Below are 6,002 nucleotides of genomic sequence, written 5' to 3' on the forward strand. Positions count from 1 at the left end.
AAAAAAGAAAAAAAACCTTAGGCACAGGCAAGGACTTTCCAAACAGAGCTCCTGTTGCACCAAGAATCCACAAATGGGAACATATCAAATTTAAAAACTTCGGTACATCAAAGGACACAACCAGCAGAGTGAAGGAAATGGAAGAAAATTATAAATTCCATATCTGAGAGGGGATTCACAGTCAGAAATTATAAAGAATTTATACAACTCAAAACTGAAACATCAATAAATAAATAAAGATTTCAAAATGGGCAAAGGCTTTGAACAGACAGAGCTCTGGGTGAGAGGCACACGGCTATGAAAGTGAAACAACATTCATCATCACAAATTGTCAGAAAAATGCAAATCTAAATCACAGTAAGATGTGACATCATACCCACTGTGATGGCTTCTACTAACAAAACAGTAACAAATGTCAGTGAGCGTCTGGAGAGGCCAGAACCCCTGGGCCTTGTTGGTAGTACTATAAAATGGAAAATAATACAGGAGGGGACCTTGAAGGAATTGGTAAGTGCCATTATTTGGATGTGGCTTGTTTTCCAAGAATTGTTGCATTAGAGTCCTGGTCTCCAGGCTGGCCATGTCTGGAGGTGGTGTGAAACCCTTACTTCAAATTCAGGGCCTACAAGGCTTTGGACAACAGGTACTACCCTCAGAAGGCATTAAGGTAGCTCTTGAGTGACCCTGGGCTCTCCTGAGAGTAAATCTGTCCTAAGACCAAGCCCATCTCCCGTGTCACTCTCTGGCTGCCTGTTTCACAATGCGGCCACTTCCTTGTACACAAACTCCTGCTAATGTGACGTCCTCTGCATCTGACCCTCAGCAGAGGCCGAACCAACAGGACCTGCTCGCTCTTTGACTCTGACCCTCCCGAACTTTGTGCTAATGCAAGCCCCTTTCTTTATAAAATTAACTTGCCTCAGGTATTTTATTAGGCTAGCACCCAGCTGGGTAATACAGAAACAATTCCACCTATATCTAAAAAGGCTGAAAGCAGGATCCCAAAGAGCTATTTGTACACTACGTTCATAGCAGTGCTACTCATAACAACCAAGAGGTAGGGACAAGCTTGGTGCCTGTCCACTGGTGAATGAATAGATAAACCAAATGTACTCTACATACCACGAAAGATTATCCAGCCTCTAAAAATGAAGAAATCCTGGCATGTACTATCATTTGGGTGAATATTGAGGACATTCTGCTAAATAAAGACAGCTACATGTTGGCAATTGCTATATGGGCCCACTTCCACAAGGTGTCTTAAGCTGTCAAATTAATAGGAAGATCAACTGGAACTGTAGTCACTAGGTCAAGGGCATAGAAGAAAAAGGGGATCTGTTTAATGGGTGCGCTATTTCAGATTTGCAAGACGAAAACATCTGGAGATTTGTTTCACAACAATGTGGCTGTACCCAGCACTACTGAACTGTACATTGAAGAACGGTTAAAATAGTAAACTTTACATTGTGTTTTTACCACAATGAAAAAAGAGAAGAAAAGCCACTATCATAATATAAATGTTAAGACTGTGTTCTGAACTTTAAACCCTTAGAAAACAAACAGCAGTTCAGATTTGGCTCTCATAATCTATGGGCCCATGGTTGAACACAACGCTACACCCCTAGAATCAGCCCTCTGGCTCCATGATTTCCCCTATAACTTTTTTAATAGAGTAACAAAAGGTTACAATTACAAGTAGGTTTAGAGAATTAGAATCATTTTGGGGGGTTGCAGTTAGGGAACTGGGGATATGAGAGGGTATTTTCTAAGTCAAAGATGTAGTTAGTGGTAGAGCAGCGATTGGAATTCAGCTATCCAAGTCTTCCTGTTACTAGTTGGAGCCGTCTGCATCTATATTTATCTGTTTGGTTGGTTGGTTTTGAGCTAGGGCCTTTGAATTCAGGGATTATTGAGTTACATCCCCAGGTCATTTCATTTTTTATTTTGCAATAAGATGTAGTTCATCCTTTTAAAAAATTTGTACCAGGAATTAAACTAGGACCTGGTGTTGCCAGGTAGGCGCTGTGGCACTAAGCTAAATCCCTGGGCCCTCGCAATAGGGTCTTGCTAAGCGGCTCAGACTTCTGATTCTCCTGCCTCATCTTCCTGACTGATTGGGGATACATTCCTGTGCCACCACTCCTGGCTTTTACAGATTCTTTTGTTGTTATTTTTGTTTGAGACAGGGTCACACTATGTAGTTCAGGCTGGCCTTGGACTCAATATATAGGCCAGGCTGGCTTTGAACTTGTGGTGATCCTCCTGCTTCAGCCTCCTGAATTCTGGGATCATAGGCGTGCACCACCATGCCCAGCTGCTTCTATAGATTCCTTGTTAATGATCAAGAAAACAATCTTTAATTTGACTGGGTTGGAACACAGTATTTAACTGAATTCCACTGGTGCTGCTATAAATACAGATTGAATTAAAACTCCCTAGTAAGGATTTCTCTAGAAAAAAAGCTACATTAGCCACTTTTAGGGAATTCTATAAAATTTCCCCTTTTAATAACAACATTAACATTTAAAAACTGAGTGACAACTTAGAAGACAGATACCATTATGTGCCTAATGCTTGACTTGCTAGGGGTAGCACAAGCTAAAAAAAAAAAAAAAAAAAATCTCTATTTAGCAGGCCAGAATCTAAAATTAAACCATGAGTAATATGCTTAGGGTGCAATGTTCACTTTGTACCGTGCAGCATCACAAGTTAGAAGTTTTTCCTGGTGTGACACATCTTGTTATACTGAACAGCTTCTTATTGTCTAGGAAAAGCAACCAATTCCAACGTAATTGAAAAAATTTACATAATACTCCATGATAAGAAAGCATAAACATTGTTTAACACAGCTTCAATCCTGAGGTCAATATTGTGTTAGAAGATTACCTGTTCCTCGCAGGCTGCACTGGTGTATGCAAAGATGCTTAGGAAATAATATTCCCTGGATAGCTGGATGATACTGTGAAAGACAGTGGCTCTGTTTGTGACCCTCTATTCCAACTTGTGCTGAAGAGGCCTCCTCAGCTTGCTGACAGACCAAAAAAAGGTTTCTTTTGTTTGTTTTGCTGAAAAGGAACAGCCTAAGGATTGTATAGACTCAACTGTTTCCTAGAACAACAGTGTGGTCTCAACAGGTCTGTGCTGGGCCAATGAGCGAGTTACAGAAATGTATTTTTCCACCAATCATTATTTTGGTGTCTGTAATTTACTTAAATGGTGTCCTTCAGTTGAAATTTCTTTCATAATAGAAAATGGGAGGGAAAAGAAATGGCATCTTTTAAGAGCTCCTTAGGCAAGAGCTCTGTGAAGATCTTTCCTTCCTTCCTTCCTTCCTTCCTTCCTTCCTTCCTTCCTTCCTTCCTTCCTTCCTTCCTTCCTTCCTTTTCTTTTTCTTTCTTTTTTTTTTTAGAGCAGAATATTGTAGGAAAGAAAGCTCCTGTCCAAGAGAGGGACAGGAGGGAGGCCCAAGTGGGTTGTCCCCAGGAAGCTGTCTCTTCCAGGGACTTTATCATAGAGTAATACCATGTGGTGAGGTGGGTCCAAGGTGGTGGAGAACATAGGCACTTAGGTGGGCATGAGGTGGGACAAAACTATGGTCAACCAATGAGATTACAAGCACCACTGCTCAGGTAAAATTGATTAAATCCAGTACCAAATGAGGAAGTGAGTCATGTAGCAAGCAGGCATGAATATGGTACAGGGTCTCTTCCTGTTGGGGGTTGGGTTAGTGACTCATTTGTCTCTTTCAAGGTGATTGAGATCTATTTAGATTATCAATCCCTGATGCCCATCCTTAGGGAAACATGTGGCTGTATTTGTTTACTCTTCTGTCTTGAGGTCTGGCCCACAGTGGGAGTGTATGAAGACTTTCTGAGCAGTAACTTAGTTTGTCCTTTGAGTTTGCAGAGCTATTACTTTTTAAGTTTTTTTTTTTTTTTTCTGTTGCACACCAGTCACCATTCAGTTTGTGCAGTCTCAGCCCCACCCGGTGCAGCTTTTAATTAATAAAATTCACCAACAACTGCGTGCTAGCCTGAGGAGGTAAAGTCCACAGTGACCTAAGGTTCTTCGCATTCCTGCAGTACTACGCAGGCAGAGGCATTTTCACAAGGCAGCATTCTTGGGGGTGGGGTTTCCCACAATACCTGCAGTAGAACCTGCGTTTGTTTCTGCCGATATAAGCTCAGATGGCACATTTCTTTCTGATCCACTGACACACACCCCAGAGTCTTCATAGGAGATTCTTTTTCCTAACCAGCAGCCACTGCATGCTATCTGCCTACGTGTAAGTTATCTCTTGAAAAAACTAATTTCAATTTGCAGGTTTAAAAAATATCTTTATTAGTGTATTAATTTTACAAAATATTAGGTTTCAATGTATTTTCACACATGCATACATTTTGATCATATCACATGCCATTACCCTCCCTCACACCTCTGTTCCTTTCCTCTTGTCTAATAAATCTTTTACGTCATTTTTTTTGGAACGTCTCCATATTAGGAAAACATGTCATACTTGGTTTTCTGATTCTGGTCTATTTTGCTTAACATAATGAGCTCCAGTTCTAACCATTTTCCTGGAAGTGACCTCCCTGCATTCTTTCTTATCTATTCCTCTGTTAATGGGCACCTAGGCTGATTCCCTAGGTTGGCTTTCGGGAATTCTGCCACGATAAACCTGGGTCAAACAAGTGTCCCTACCATATGCTGACATACCAACGAATGGTACAGCTGGGCCACACGGTAGTTCCATGTTACTTTTTTGAGAAATCTTCTGATTGAGTTTTGTATCTATACTAATTTGCATTCCCACCAGCAGCATAGAACTTTCCACCTCAAGTATTTGGGAGTATTATTATTTTTTTTAATTTTATGTATTTGGTACAAGAGTTTACTACATAGCTTGGACTTGCAGTGATCCTCCTGTTTTCATCCTCCCTAGCACTGGGATTACACGTGTGCACCACTATGCCCTGACTCAGTCACTGGCTCAGCACGCCCGATGGTGGGGCCAGAGCGGCATGCAATACCAGGGATCGAACCCCGGTCCCTGCGCTTGCCTGAGCAGGTGTTTAGTTCGCTGTCTCGCAGGTCCACATTTTTCAGATTTTTTTTTTTTTTTTAAATTTTTGGGAGTATTATTGATGATAGGGTGAGATGGAATCTCCAAAGTCTATCTGCAGTTTAAAAAAGCAAATCCGGTCACAAACTCAGCTCTATCATTTTATGTTTTCTCGCCATCATCCTGGGATTTAAAAAGTCTGCAGGTGTAGACCTGTATATACCAGGAGGATCTAATAAACACTTGTAGGAGAGGAAAACGAGAACAGGATGAAAAACAAAGATGCGCTGCGCTGTGTCAATATACCAACTCTATGATGAACGCAACCTTTACGTGTTGCAAACATACACTAATAAAAGTTTTTAAAAATGGCTTGGGGATGCGGCTCAGGGGGAAGGATCTGGGTTCAATTCCTAGTGCCGTAAAAATGAAAAATAAGTGAATACACAGCAACAAGGGAGTGCTTCCATTAATATTCAATTACTACTGTTGCTTTTGTGCCTCGAGGCTGTCAAGATTGTCAATGATTCTCTGCCGTGGGGACCCACGAGGCTAACGACCACTTAGCTCTGGTGACCCGCGCGCTACCCCGACAGGGTCTCCCGGGACGCCGCAGGGGCCACGTCCGCAACGCTGCCCTCACCAAAATGGCCCCAGGCCGGCCCGAGGGGGGAGCCATCTTGGTGGTGGCGGCACGGAGGCCCGTGCAGGACCAACGCTAGGCGGCCTGCCAAACGCCAAGGTCACAATGCGTGAGCGACCCAGGCAAGGGGCAGCGCCCGTCGCTGCTGCTGGGGCTCCCGCGGTCCCGGGGCGTCCCGACGACGGCTTCCCTCAAGCATGGCGAGGTGGCGGGCGCTAAGGCCCTGCTCCTATCTGCTGGTGGTCTCTGCGGAGCCCGAGCGGAGGTGCCGGACGCGGAGCAGCCGCGGCCAAGTGG

This window comes from Octodon degus, unplaced genomic scaffold (assembly GCF_000260255.1).
Source record: "Octodon degus isolate 3935 unplaced genomic scaffold, OctDeg1.0 scaffold00108, whole genome shotgun sequence".
Classification (NCBI taxonomy): domain Eukaryota; kingdom Metazoa; phylum Chordata; class Mammalia; order Rodentia; family Octodontidae; genus Octodon; species Octodon degus.